Source organism: Asparagus officinalis, unplaced genomic scaffold (genome assembly GCF_001876935.1).
Source record: "Asparagus officinalis unplaced genomic scaffold, Aspof.V1 AsparagusV1_Un145, whole genome shotgun sequence".
Classification (NCBI taxonomy): Eukaryota; Viridiplantae; Streptophyta; class Magnoliopsida; order Asparagales; family Asparagaceae; genus Asparagus; species Asparagus officinalis.
Window position 1 is genome coordinate 136695 of NW_017972411.1, and position 15271 is coordinate 151965.

The 15271-nt window shown below is 40.4% G+C and overlaps 1 long non-coding RNA gene across 1 annotated transcript; it reads left to right on the top strand.

Moving 5' to 3' along the window:
• The first annotated feature begins 4126 nt into the window (after window positions 1-4126).
• Window positions 4127-14488, top strand: LOC109827321. Its single transcript, XR_002243400.1, has 3 exons — window positions 4127-4359; window positions 5695-5840; window positions 14208-14488. It is a non-coding gene; the product is annotated as an uncharacterized LOC109827321 (long non-coding RNA).
• Window positions 14489-15271: the final 783 nt, after the last annotated feature.

The window sequence follows — 15271 nt, forward strand, 5'->3', positions numbered from 1 at the left end:
GATAGACGAATTTCTAAGCGGGGAAGCAAACAACATCCAAGGACAACCATGTGTGTACTTGAATCGGCAATAGGCTCTTATGCGCCTTTGTTCATTATGGTAAAAATCATACTCGAACCGTTTAACAATTGAATAGTATCAAAGTGCTAACCTAACTTCAGGAGAATTATCAAATTTGTGACCAACTTCACGTATGGAGGTGTGCCACTCAGTTGGGATCTTTGTTTAGTGGTTAAGCATGTCTTCCAGTAGCATGATCGAGTCGCCGGTGGGGTTGTCATTAGGAATACGCTCATCATTACAGATTTGGGTGAACGTGGTATCTGCACACCGTGAATTTCCTGTCGGTATTGTCCTGAAGTAGTAATAAAAATACATAGCCTCAGCAACGAACTGATAACCTTAACAACAAACTTATAAACGTAACATCCAACACATATCCTTAACAACTAACCCTTATATTTAAGGGCAGACTCGTTATCTTAACAATAAACGCATATACTTAACATCAAACACATTACCATAGCAACCAACTAGTATACGTCGAACACATAACCTTAGAAAAAAAATCTTTAAACCTATTTCATAAAATAAGCCAAACAACACAACCTTAACAACCAGTACTTAACCTAACCTTGATAACCAACTCATAACCTAAACAACCAATGCATAAGGTTAACAACTAATGGCAAAACCTATCAGTGAACTCATAAGGAAATCTGAAGTGTAATTTCTACGCATTTTTCGGCGTAGTCTGCGTGTTCTGCGAAGTTGAGGATTCCCCAGCGAAGGTAGCATACAAATTCGCGTCTATAAATCCATTACTCCGACAATACTCAAACATCAAATTTAAATCATCGTCATTGTCAATTGAAATACTGAATTTATTTTTCCTTTAGCATATGAACTTTAGTGAAAGAGATTGCATTGGTATTTTAAGCCTTTCTGACACTTGATATTTCAAGCTGATTATTTCTGTATTCTCTTTGATAACGACGAATACATCGTCACCATCTTTGTTGCTTTTTGCCTTCGTTACCACACAAAGAAGAGATCCATCCGTCATTTTATTACAGGGAGTAGTTGAATAATCGAAGATGCTTTTATTGAGGAGAATTAAGTGGAAGGAACAGATTAGATGGGGTAATAGAATGGGGAGGAACTCAACGATTTTATTACGGCGAGAAGGGGAATATATGTGGTGATAATTTTGGAGGTAAATGAGAATTTTCCCCTCCAAAACGGCATTCTAATCACCATTTAATGCCTACAGTCGAAACGTCATGTTTCCGACGTGAGAGGGTGACGGTTACAGGCTGTGTTGGAGTATTTTGGGCATTTCGTGAGGGGTTTAAACGGAGTTATGCCTGGGGATTCGTTTTGGGGGCTGGAAGAAAATCACGGAGCATTTTGAGGGCAAAACACCCGTTAAAAAAGTCTTTGGGGGATGCACGTTTTCTTGGGTTTTGAGGGCTGGAAGCATTTTTCCCTAAAATTAATGATGTAATAAACTTATTCAAATAAGTAAAAGCCAATTGGGTTAGGGGCAAAGTTATCCGAGCAGCAGTCTCTGACTCAGCAAAGGTAGTTTAAATAAAGACTTACAGTTTTGGGAAGGGTTAAGGAAGAGCTAAGATAATTCAATAATTTCAAGTAAAAATGTTGAATTAGTTAACTTGTTAGATGAGCACTACATCAATACTTTATGCTCTTCTGGTGTTTAGGAAGGGGAAAGGTTTACTTCTTTCAAACGTGAAGAGAATATTTGTCTAAAAGTAAATCTTATTTTGACGTGTAACGTAAAGGACTCTAAGGTACCCGAGAAGCCACATTCAAATCTCATTAGCACATATTTAAATAGATTTTTAAAAAAAAAATATTTCAGTATAAAATTCCAGGTATTGGTCTAATAAAAAGATGATTAATATGCATAGAGTATGAAACAATGAAACCTCAGTTTCTAAAATCTTGTTTTGTACGTATACAAATCGTTTTTCCATTTTTTTAGAGTGATCGAGGGACGAAGAGAGACGATGCCCATATAAAATCATAAAAAGAAAGGAAAGAGAACATGATACGTACGTGACCACTATCAATTGTAAATCAGTGCAATTATTATACAATAAGATTACGTTAGTATCAGTACAATCAGAATTTCGTATCAATGCAATCATCAAAACTATATCACTATAATTAATCAGAATGATGTTATATCGGTGTTATCATGAACCTTAAAATTTATACTCAAAATAATATAGTTTTCCAGCCTCCCCTTATGATTTCCCACAGAATGCCCTCTATATGAATTTTTTTTCCTCTCTCTCTCTCTTCTCTCTATCTCTCTCTCAAAAGAATGAAGCCCAAAATGCCTAGTTAGCTCAAACTTAGGTGAACAACCATCACCCTGTCAATTTTTAAGAAGTGCCAGAAAACCAGCAGCTATCGATCCAAGCTATGATACCGCCAACTTTACAACCTCTTTAAGATTCTCTATGAATCTAAATCAGACGACAAAACCATCAACTATACAACCCATGGTTTCTGCTCTAACTTCTCTCTCTCTCTCTCTCTATATATATATATATATACGTGACATTGTCTTCCCTCTTCATCTTTGCACACTGAAACAAAAAAAAAAAAAAAAAAAAAAAAAAAAAAAAAAAAAAAGTCATTAGCTGATTTTTTTCTTAGTCTACCATGGCCTCTCTATTTCTCTTGTTCTCTGAGTTCCTCCACCCTGAAGATGCCGATTCCGCTGTCGAGAATTTGGCGGTGGCCGGAGTGAAATTTGAGAGGAGGAGGATGAAGGGATCAGCGGTGGAAAGTTCCTGGAAGAGCGAAGATTTTGAGGATTTACCCGAGTTGAGGGTCTCGGTCGATCAAGATTCTATTTGGCCTTAGAGGAATAGGTTTGAGTTCTCTCGGCAAAAAAAAAAAAACAAAAATAAAGCTACTGATTTTGTGATTACCGCCGCCGCCTATTGTTTAGTGGATGGCCTTCTGTTTGTGTTGGGTGAATGTGAAAACAAGCTTTTTCCTCTAATAAATATCTCAATGTAACCAAGCATATATAGGTTGAAGTGCGTAAAGGACATTTTCCAAAGTTCAGATGGTGTGACTGTTTTTTTTTTTTCTTTTGGGAGGTCATGTTGTTATGAATTTGAATCTTTTTTTTTTAAAATCATCAAACTAAAAGGAGTATATTTTTTGCAGACTTATTTATGCTGCAGGCCATTTACTGTGATCTTAAGGAAACTGCAATCCTCGGTCCAATCGGAGGAATGCACCACTGAAAAAGAGCTGTGCTGGTTTCTGTTTGTGCGTCCGTTCACTGTACATATCTGAGTCTTGAATTTGTTTCTCAGATATATATGAAATACATCGAAATTTTACAAATTTAATAGAACCTTGGATGACCGTGATCAATCAAGCATCTCGTCGTACAGGATTGGGCTCCTGGGTTTTTCTCTCCTATAACTTCTTCTCTTTTCGGACATCAACTCCTCCAAGTTTCTAGACTCGCTTGGTAACTTGGAGGAGAAGTATTCCATGGCCGTCGGGATCGATTCAGTCGTCTGATATGCTCTGGTCGGTGGTTCATTTGCGTTAGCAGGTTCCGGTAGTCCCCTTTCGTCTTCACTGTCCGACTCGTTTGATCTTGGGAAGCTGCTATCTGATGACTGAGCTGGGGAAAAATCTCCGACGCCCCTCAGGGTTTCTCCGTTCATTACGCAGCTCAATGCGCCTTCCACCTGAGATTTAGATTGACATGCTTATAGAATGAGATCAACAGTAACGTTTGACAATGAACTTATCCGTATACTTTGTTCATCAGACGATCGAGGTGATGTAACCCTATTACCTTATCCATGGATGGCCTCTTATCGGGGTCGCTGTGAAGACATCTTTCAGCGATGCGGACCATCCAGAACAGTTCATGAACATCATGGCCGTCCAAAATCCTCTCATCGATCAGTTCTGGGTATTTCTTTTCTTTCAGAAGTGGTCTTGCCTGTGCTAATAAAAATCAGGATTGACATCGAACGAGAATTATTCGAGCAACGGTAATGGCGAAGATGGAAAGAAGTAGGAAATGCTGAGAGCCTGAGACTTTACCCATCCTACAAGACTTTTTTCTCCAAGGGTCTTATCCGTAGTAGTCCTACCAGTGATTAGCTCCAGCAGAATTACGCCGAAGGAATATACATCACTCTTGGTCGATACTCTCCCTTTTTCTGCATATTCTGGGGCTAAATATCCAAATGTTCCGACAATTTTGTTCTTTGATAGCTGATGGGGACTGTCCTGTTGAGTTCTTGCCAGCCCGAAATCACCTAGCTGTAGTGTTGAGCAAAGAAGGTGAGTTAGCCTGTAAAATGCAGAATGTTAGAGCTTCAAATTTTGAAGTTATGTACCAATGGTTCATAGTCGTGGTTTATAAGAATGTTGTTGGGTCTCATATCTCTGTGGATTATGTTGTTTTGATGCAGATAATTTAAACCTCGAGCAACTCCGAGTGCTATATTCATCCTGTTTTTCCAACTTAAGATGTTGGGGTTGTTTTCTGCATCCATTCAGAAAATTGATTAGAGGCGCGAATTTTGATTCTTTCTCAAGTTAACCAAACAGAAGGTTTTAACAATTTAGCAGTTGATGAAACATATGGAGTAAATATGCCGATGATTTTTCTTACTTGATAGATGTATATCCAATGAACCATTGCAGATGTATTCATAAACGAGTAGCCGATGATTTCTTTCTGAGCATGAGCCCAACAATAGTACCACATTTTTGTGTGTAGCTTTGCTGAGTACATTGACTTCAGATCTAAATTCTCTCTCTCCTTGCAAACTTGCGCGTTTGTGTTGCTTAACCGCAATCCTTTGCCCATCTTTAAGCATTCCTTTATAAACCGCTCCAAATCCTCCTTCAGAAACAAAATTATGTTTTGAAAATCCCTTTGTGGCTTCATGAAGGTCCGCGTAACTAAATTCCTTCTTCAAGTCTGATCTTTGATGTTTATTTGTACACTCAGAACAATCCTGAGCATTGTTAATCTGCTCCTCAACTTTACACTCATTTGGAATTGGACCTGAGGCATCATTATTTTCGGATTCTTTTCGGATGATTACATATTCATCCTCTTGAAATTGAGAACATTGTCCACTGTCAATTCCTTTCTTATCATATGAGCCATTGTGGTAAGTGCTCTTGAATCCTGGAAGAAAAAAAAGTTCACTTGAGGACATTTAGAACCATTTTTTTTCCACTATATCGTATACTAGTGTTTTGTACATAATTAGGTTCTTGTGGCGGCATATGGACTTTTGGAACTTTAGGTAGAAAGTTGAAGACAAGATATCAGAATTTTTTTCATGTATACATTTTTCACCATGGGACAATGATTATTATTTTAATTAGTCAATGTTCGCTACATATTTAATGTCATAAGATTGACATAGGCTACTGTACTGGGATTCATGTAAGTTTTTTCTATGGCTAGCATAACCCCAGTCATGCATACCATATGCATCAGTCTCCTGAATTTTATTGAAATAAAACCCGACCTGTTTTAATTTACGAGTTTTCTTCAGTATAAGAACATGCATCATATTGTTACATCCACAGATCATATGTTATATACAACTGAAGTATCTTATTAATTCGATGTTATGACTATGAATCTGGTGGCAGGAAAGCAGTTTATTTTCAAGTAAAGTTTTGGGCTTTGCGAAGGAAGAGTAGCTCACTTGAGGGGGAAATATCCAGACTGAACAGATCTTCGTCATCAAGAGTCTCGTGCACTATCAAAGTCTTTCCTTGATTGGCTTCTTGTCCAGGTAAGGCCTCGTTGTTCTTCACATGTTTGATTTGATTTGCATAACTGTTTTCGCCATTTTTTTGAATTAATTTTGGTCCCCTTAGGAGTTCAACACAGTTATTTCTTTTCATCCTTGAGATGCCACAAGACAGCTTTTCCAGAAAATATTTCTTATCCTTCTTCATCTGCCTGTTGAATGAAGAAGCACCTTTTTAGAATAATTGTGCTTTCGAAGCTTTTCTTTTTGTTAAAGAATTATTCAACTATACTGAAACTCCAAAGTTGTGGTGAGAGGATTAAGGGTTATAGTTCTATATCCTATCATGCTCCCCGCAGGTTGAACGCTCTTGTCTGCAGGGACTGAAACCTGGACTTATGCAGCGGTATCATTTGTGGCGGGTAAGAATTGAATCTGAGTTGCTCTGCCACCATGTTGAAGGACCTCAGGACTATTATAGTTTTAGATTCTAAAACTTAAAAAAAAAAAGGCAAGAGCCCGTAACAAGTGGAATTTGAACCTCAAACTCCTCACATTGATAATAGACATATTGTTAACTTGTTGAATGTCAGTGAATTACCAATAACTACTTCAACAACAAATTCCATGCGTCTCTAATTATAAGTAGATATTAGTCTGAAAACTAGTAACCAACTATATATATTTTCTTAAAAAAGTAGTAAATAACATCTATTTAAAAAAATACTGAAAAGCTAATACTCCATTGTTTTTTTTTTCTTGTCTGACCTGTCAAGAATTATCCACGTTGCTTCTAATTTCTCGGCAGCTTCAAAAGCAGTTACTTTCGGCGAAGATGCTGGTACTACTTTTCTATGAAATGCAATCTGTGATACTCAAAAATCAGAAAGTATTAAATATAAATCACTTCTGAAATTACACTTAGACTTAAAAATGAGGAAAATAAGATTTTTAGCATCTATATCATGAGTCAACCGAAACATTTTAAGAAAAACGAAAACCTGATTCATTTCATAGAGCTTGTTAATCTCCAATATCTCTGCGCCGTTTTGGTACTCTGCTTCCTTCTTCATGACCTCATCTTGTATGATCTTTTGGTTAGCTCCCAAAATTGAGCTAGTATCTACCCTGCCTTTGTATCCCACTGGAAGCCAAGGAAAGAAAATGAGAAATAAGGTGAACAGTAAATGATTATCATTTTCACTTTTCTTCCAGAGTTCAAAAAATGCTCATCCTTTTCTAGGTCGGGAAAAAAAATTGAATTCTTACTGAACTTCCCAGCTCCTGTGAAGGAAAACGTACTAGGGGTATTAACCTGGTGAAGGACTCCAAGGAGGGTGAGCTCATCCCCAGGTTTAAGGGAGAGTCCCTCGATGGCCCATTTGATCGCGCTTGAACTGATACTTCTTGATGCATCCTGGATCACCACCACCTTTTGTTTCACATCGGACATCATTGAAGAAAATAATAATTTCTCTTTTTAAAAAAATTAAGAAAGAAAATAACGAGTATTTAACACTAGTATTTATAAACTTGATACTGAACTGGTAGGAAATATTGGAACCTATGAAGCTTATATAGATTTCGTGAAGTGAAAACAACGAAAAAATGTATGTTCAATTGATTTTGATCGACTTCTACTTTAAAAGTGGCGAATGTAAGTTGCTACGAAGTACTTGGCAAATTGGTATCTTGGAAAAATAAACAGGTAGTTACGTAGTTGGACATATCATGTAGGATAAAATGCAAGTTCTAGGACTCCAATGCCAACAAGAAAAATAGAAAGATATATAGACTTGAAATTGGAGAGGAAGACACTGATTGTATTGTATTTAAAAGCTAAAGGATGTTGAAGGTGGTGGTGGTGGTGGTGATGCAGGATAGAATCTAGTATCTAGGTTCAAGCGCATATTCTTGAAATCCTACCGAGGTCCTTTTGTATCGGGGTTTTCGGGTGAAGAGATTCATTTTAGCTGATGTCTGATTCTGTTAATTCCAATGATGCAACAATAGGTTCGTTATGTTTCTCATCTACAAGGTAAGCAAGGGGACAAAGTGGAGAAGGTATCTAGGAACGATACAGGTTGTATGTCAGTTTTCTTTTTGGATTGGTTATATAGACAAATTGCATGGTTACAAATGAATGAGACTGCTCCATTTTCTTAGTATTTGATTCCTATCTGGTCTTTGTAGATTCTTTTCGCAGCAGCGGTTCTTCTAGATTTTTCAAATCATAAAATATACTAAGTAATTTCGTAAAACCCTAAAAAGAAAAAAAGGATAAAAATATGTTCTCACTTCATAGTAATTTTAGTACTACTATTTGAAGTTTCCTAGATATAGTTATGGAGTAATATAATTATGATTACTTGCTCTATCTCTATGAATTCTCAGTCATACGTACAGAGAATGCATCTGCCGCCATTGATCTAAATCAATCCTAATTACATGCTTAGCTCTGCACTTAAGTTTATATATTGTTATTATCTATGTTTATGTCTACGTCAATTAACGTTGAGGAAGGAATTAAAAAAATGTCAGAAAAGGAGTGTGTACTACTCTTCCTAAGGAATATATTTGTGTAAGATGGACACGCAAGGACAAATGCGGTTGTTTTCATGAACTTTCCATGCAAATGCAAAAAACAATGTAATATTTCCAACTTGCATTGCATAAGTCCAGTTTCTTGGGCAAAATACTTAGATTGGCACATACTGATATATCTGTTAGTACTATCTCTATGATTTTAGTAAGGGGAGATTTTGGATGTTCTTGTAGGAAAACATCACATTTTACTTACTTGTAGAACGTAAGAAGCTGGGAGCTGCAAATTAGGAGTTCATTGTTGGGGATTCGAAACAATCAATCGAACCCTTGCCCTTCCGGACCTTGTGTTGAAAGTAGGAAAGTAGGAATAAACCACAAATAAAGATCTAACCTTGTAAAAACAGTAAAAGAGACGAACACACAGATTTAACGAGGTTCGGCAACGTGCCTACGTCCTCGGGAGCCACACCACACAATCTTTCTATTAATTGAAGAAGAAAATACAAGCTCTCAAACAAGGGGTAAATCTCTCTGAGATTCTCTCTCTCTTTGCAGTCAAAAAGCTCTCTTTTTGATGTAGTACAAACCCTAAAATCGTTTGGGGTATATATAGAATCCTGATTGAAACAGATTCCTAAACCGCCGGTCGACCGACCAGAGCGAAAACTTCTTCTCAGTCTCCTGCAGTGCACGCGGTCGACCGGCTCTGCCACTGCGGTCGACCGCTCAGTCTTCTGACTGTTTTCTTCGTCTTTTCGATTGCAGCTTTGGGTCTACACACTTAGACTAACAATCTCCCACTTGGAGACCAAAGCGTCATCAACAAGTTCACCCGAACTCTCCCCTTCTTCGCATGTATCCTTTCCCCCGAAAAATTCTTTCTTCAATCAACATCCCGACGATCGCGCCGATCCTCGTAGTGTGGCTCCGCCTTCGTCTTCTACTCGTGAAGACCAACTGAAGTTGCGCACAACTCCAGTTTCTCAATGGTGACTGCCTTCGTCAACATGTCCGCCGGATTTTGACTCCCCAAAATCTTCATTAAGTGCAACTTTCCGTCCTCGATCAGCGAGCGTATAAAATGGTATTTAACGTCGATGTGCTTCGTTCTGGCATGATATACTGGATTCTTGGCAAGATGTATAGCGCTCTGGCTATCACAATAAAGAACTCCTCTCCCTTGCTTCAGATCCAACTCTTCCAAACACCCGTTCAACCAGATCATCTCCTTGCTTGCTTCAGTCACCGCGACATACTCAGCCTCGGTTGTAGACAAAGTCACAATCTTCTGCAGACGTGAGACCCAGCTCACTGCTGTCGACGCTAAGGTATAAACATACCCCGTGGTGCTTCGCCTCGTATCATGATCACCGGCGAAGTCCGCATCCACGTATCCTTGCAGTACCAACTCCTTCCTCCTGAAACATAGTGGCTTGTTCATTGTTCCCCTCAAGTACCGCATTATCCACTTTACGGCCTCCCAATGCTGCTTTCCTGGATTGCTTGCAAATCTGCTCACAACTCCCACTGCATGGGCGATGTCCGGCCTCGTGCAAACCATCGCGTACATGAGACTCCCAATGGCCGAAGAATATGGCACCCTACTCATATGCTCTCTATATACATCTGTCTTAGGCGATTGCTCCTCAGATAACTTGAACTGACTTCCAAGGGGTGTGCTAACAACTTTAGCATTCTGCATGTTGAACCTCTGAAGTACCTTCTCAATGTATTCAGCTTGGCTCAAACTCAATGTCCCTTCAGCTTCATCCCTACTGATTCGCATCCCTAGAATCTGCTTCGCTGCACCCAGATCCTTCATTGCAAATTCCTTTGCTAGCTGCCTCTTCAAACTGTTTATCTCTTCTAAACACGGTCCTGCTACCAACATGTCATCAACATATAATAACAAAATAATGAAGCTGGACTCGAACCTTTTGAAATAACAGCAATGATCCGAATTGCATCTTCTGTAGCCATTGTTCTGCATGAAGTTATCAAACTTCTTATACCACTGTCTCGGAGCCTGTTTCAAACCATATAAGCTCTTCTTGAGCTTGCACACCATCTCTTCCTTTCCTTCTTCAATGAAGCCAACAGGCTGCTTCATGTAGATTTCTTCATCCAAGTCACCATGAAGAAAGGCAGTCTTCACATCTAACTGCTCAAGGAAGAGGTCTTCTGCAGCTACCAAACTCAACACCACTCTGATGGTTGTGAGTTTCACAACAGGGGAAAATATCTCCGTGTAGTCCACTCCTTCCCGCTGTTGAAACCCTTTCACTACTAATCTGGCCTTGAATCTCTTGCTTCCATCACTCTCCTGCTTGACCCGGTAGACCCATTTATTGTGCAAGGCTTTCTTCTGTGCAGGTAGCTGGGCTAACTCCCATGTCTCATTAGTGAGTAGAGAATCCATCTCCTCCTGCATCGCATGCTCCCACTGCTGAGATTCACTCACTTGCACTGCCTCTTCATAACACTCCGGCTTCAGAACAAACATCATCACCCCTATCTGGAAGTTCCTCTATATCCATGTACTCGGATCCACCTGTATCCGTAGTGCTGCTCCCACTGCTTTGGCTATCCTTGGCATTGTCCCTGTCCTTGTACATCACCTCCTCATTGAATATCACATCCCGGCTCCTGATGATCTTCCTGTTCTTCTCATCCCAAAGGCGATACCCGAACTCATCAATGCCGTATCCAATGAATGTGCACTTCTGTGACTTAGCTTCTAGCTTGTCCCTGACATGGTCACTGATATGAACATAAGCCACGCAACCAAATACCCGCAAGTGTGAGAGATTTATCTTCTTTCCACTCCAAACCTCCTCTGGAATCCCAAAATCTAATGGAACTGATGGCCCGTGATTAATAAGGTAAGCTGCTGTATGTACCGCATCCGCCCAAAATGTCTTAGGCAGACCTGCATGTAATCGCATGCTCCGCGCACGCTCTGTCAAGGTCCTGTTCATCCTCTCTGCAATGCCGTTCTGCTGCGGCGTCCCTGGAGTAGTCCTCTCTAAGCGAATCCCATTCGTAGCACAGAACCTCTTGAACTCCTCCAGCTCGTATTCTCCACCATTATCTGATCTTAAGCACTTCACCTTCAGATCTGTCTCGTTCTCGACCATGGCCTTCCACTTCTTGAAGATCTCGAACACCTCTGACTTGTGCTTCATGAAGTAAACCCACACCTTCCTCGAGTGATCGTCGATAAAGGTGACGTAGTATCTCGAACAGCCAAGACACACTGGCTGGGCCCCATACATCTGTATGAATCAACTCTAGCTTCTGAGCCTTAGGTGGCCTTCCACCCTTCTGGAAACTAACCCTCTTCTGCTTCCCAAAGATGCAGTCTTCACAAACCCCGACTTCCACGGTGTCGATCCCGGTTAGCTTTCCTTGTGAATGTAGAATTTTCATCCCTTTCTCGCTCATGTGCCCCAGCCTATTGTGCCACAGATCTGTACTCTCCTTGCCAGCTGCAATTGCGAGGGTGTCACTCGCATGTGAAGTGAGGTAGAGAGTTCCCGTTTTGTTGCCTCTGGCAACAACCATCGTACCGTTGGAGATCCTCCACGAATCCCCGGTGAATGTCGAAACGTAGCCTTCTGCTCCAAGCTGTCCCACCGAAACAAGATTCCTCTTCAGCTTCGGCACGTGTCTCACGTTCTTCAAGTTCCACTTAGAGCCCTTTATCTGTATCTGAACGTCGCCCTTTCCAACAATATTGCAAGGTTCATTATCCCCCAAGTATACTTTACCAAAGTCCCCTGCTACATAGTTCTGAAGTAGTCTCCTATTAGCAGTGGCGTGGAAAGAGGTTCCTGAGTCGATGACCCAAGAATCAGAATCGCTATCCATAGCAAGGATCAAGGCATCCTGCACGATATGAGCCTCCTGCTCACCCGCATCCTTCTTTGGTGCTTTACAGACCGAAGACATATGGCCCTCCTGGCCGCAGTTCCAACACTTCCCTTTGATAGACCTAACCTTCGAGTTCGGCCTCTTCTTCACTGATTTCGACCGATTCCTGTTCTGGTTCCCTTTCTTCTGGCTTCTGCCTCTCTGCTCGAAACTTAGGGCTGAACCTGAACCTTCTGATTCGGACGATTTCCTTCTAACCTCCTCGGATAGAATCATGCTAACAACCTCATTCAGCTTCAACTTCTCTTTCCCCGCCGAATTGCTGATTGCCGTCACACAACCTGCCCAACTATCCGGTAACTGCGATAGTAGTAGAAGGGCCTGCACTTCGTCATCGAACGTGATGTCCACGGAGATAAGTTGATCAACAATCGTGTTGAACTCGCTGAGGTGCATCGTGAAGGACCGTCCTTCTGCCATCTTGAGGTTGAAAAGAGTTTTGACTAGATGCACCTTGTTTGCTGCCGACGGTTGCTCGTACATCTTCGCGAGCGCTTCCATAAGCCCCACCGTCGTCTTCTCCTTCAGAATATTGTGGGCTACTGATTTGGCGAGCGACAACCGGATTTGCCCTAGAGCCTTCCTATCCAGTACCTCCCAATCACCATCTGACTCCGTCGTCTTCTTTCCCTTTTCCTTGCCCAGAAGCGGGCGATACAAGTCCTTCTGGTACAGATAGTCCTCCATCTGCGACTTCCAGTAGGCGAAATCCGATCCGTCGAACTTCTCAATCTTTGATTTGCTTTCCTCTGCCATGGCTTTCACACAAATTGCTGAACGAAGCTCTGATACCAGTTGTTGGGGATTCGAAACAATCAATCGAACCCTTGCCCTTCCGGACCTTGTGTTGAAAGTAGGAAAGTAGGAATAAACCAAAAATAAAGATCTAACCTTGTAACAAACAGTAAAAGAGACGAACACACAGATTTAACGAGGTTCGGCAACGTGCCTACGTCCTCGGGAGCCACACCACACAATCTTTCTATTAATTGAAGATAAAAATACAAGCTCTCAAACAAGGGGTAAATCTCTCTGAGATTCTCTCTCTCTTTGCAGTCAAAAAGCTCTCTTTTTGATGTAGTACAAACCCTAAAATCGTTTGGGGTATATATAGAATCCTGGTTGAAACAGATTCCTAAACAGATCAGGAAACTGTCTGGGCGATTCGCGGTCGACCGCCGTGCCAAGGCCGGTCGACCGGCCAGAGAAAAATCTGTTTACAGGGTCCTGTGCACATTTGCGGTCGACCGCAGCGGCCACGCCGGTCGACCGACCAGAGCGAAAACTTTTTCTCAGTCTCCTGCAGTGCACGCGGTCGACCGGCGCTGCCACTGCGGTCGACCGCTCAGTCTTCTGACTGTTTTCTTCGTCTTTTCGATTGCAGCTTTGGGTCTACACACTTAGACTAACATTCATTAAGCATTCGATCTTGAACTCGAGCTTCTTAGGGTTCGTCAATCATGTATTTATACTTCATTCATAGACTAAGGGGTTGTTTGGTTCTCTATAGCTCTATTTTTGCAATGCAGTGGATTTTTTTAATTTCTGTTGTCACATGTAGTTGTAGTTGTAATTGCTTGGTTTAAATTTAAGATTTTTTTTTAATTGTACTTGCAGTTGCAATTTCAGATGTTTGTCTAGGGGTACGTATGGTTGTGCTATATATTAAATTTTGAATATGTATAATCTCATTTGCGTCTCAAAAAGATTGCAACCACAACTTATGTCCAAATCTGTGCGAGTCATCTGCTGCAACTGGAGGTGTTTTTACGACGGCTTTCATTATTTGCAGATTAGAAACATTTCAATTGCATCCTTAGTGCAGTTGCAGCGAACCAAACAGCCCCTAGCTTGAAATAAAAATAAAGAAAAAAATTTCACCAACCAGTGATATTCCTAACTATTTCCACGTCATGACAATTCTTGTAGATGATATCGACGCTTTTTCTACTGGAGAAACTTAAAAAAAAAAGTGTAGAAATGGAAATTAGGATCATATATGATATGGACTATGGTGATGATACTGAAGCAGCACGGGTCAAGGAACGAACTACCTGCAGAAACTATCCAAGCCATGAACAGACAAAGATCCAAATTAAAGGCATTATTCAAGATTTGCCTTGGCATCCAATAGAGCAGTTCCTTGTGTATATAGACGTGTATTTTAATTGTCTTGTAGATTGCTCTCGTCTGCTGCATATGCGTATGATTCTTCGGCCAATTTGTATTTATTTCCTACGTATTATTGTTGGGCTCCATGCATTATTGAGAGATGAAAGCATTATTGGGCTTTACACAGCGACTACTAGAGAAGTTTGGGAGCCACGAGTAACCTGGATGGTTGGTATGTTTTAATATGGCTCACATGATCTCGGATTCCGATCTGGTTACTAAAAAAGCCTAATAGATTACTTATAGTTAAAATAAGGTACAAATTTCAATGAATTTCGGCATAACAAATCGAATCTCAATATATTCTGATAATAAATCAGAAAACAAATACTTGCTGGGAACAAAGGTGAAGAATAATGCTCCAGATATCAACATAATTAAGAATGGGCCTTGTTTAAATGATTCACATATCAGATATCTGTCCACTAACATATCAAAAGAGGAGATTAAAGCAGCTGTTTTATTTATGCCTGATGGGAAAGCTCCAGGGCCTGATGGATATAATGCAGTTTTCTACAAAACAACCTGGGGGATCATTGGAGATGAGGTTACCCAGGCCTTACAAGAATTTTTCAAATCTGGAAAGATGCTAGGTATGGTAAACTCTACTTCTATTACCTTGATTCCTAAAATCCAATGCCCCAAATCTCCATCTGACTATAGGCCAATATCATGCTGTAACTGTTTATATAAAATCATCTCAAAAATTCTGGCTAATAGGCTCAAAACTGTTATGGGTCACTTGGTAAATGAAGCACAAAGTGCCTTTGTCAAAGGTAGGCAAATATCCAGCAATATAATGCTTGCTCATGAGTTGATTA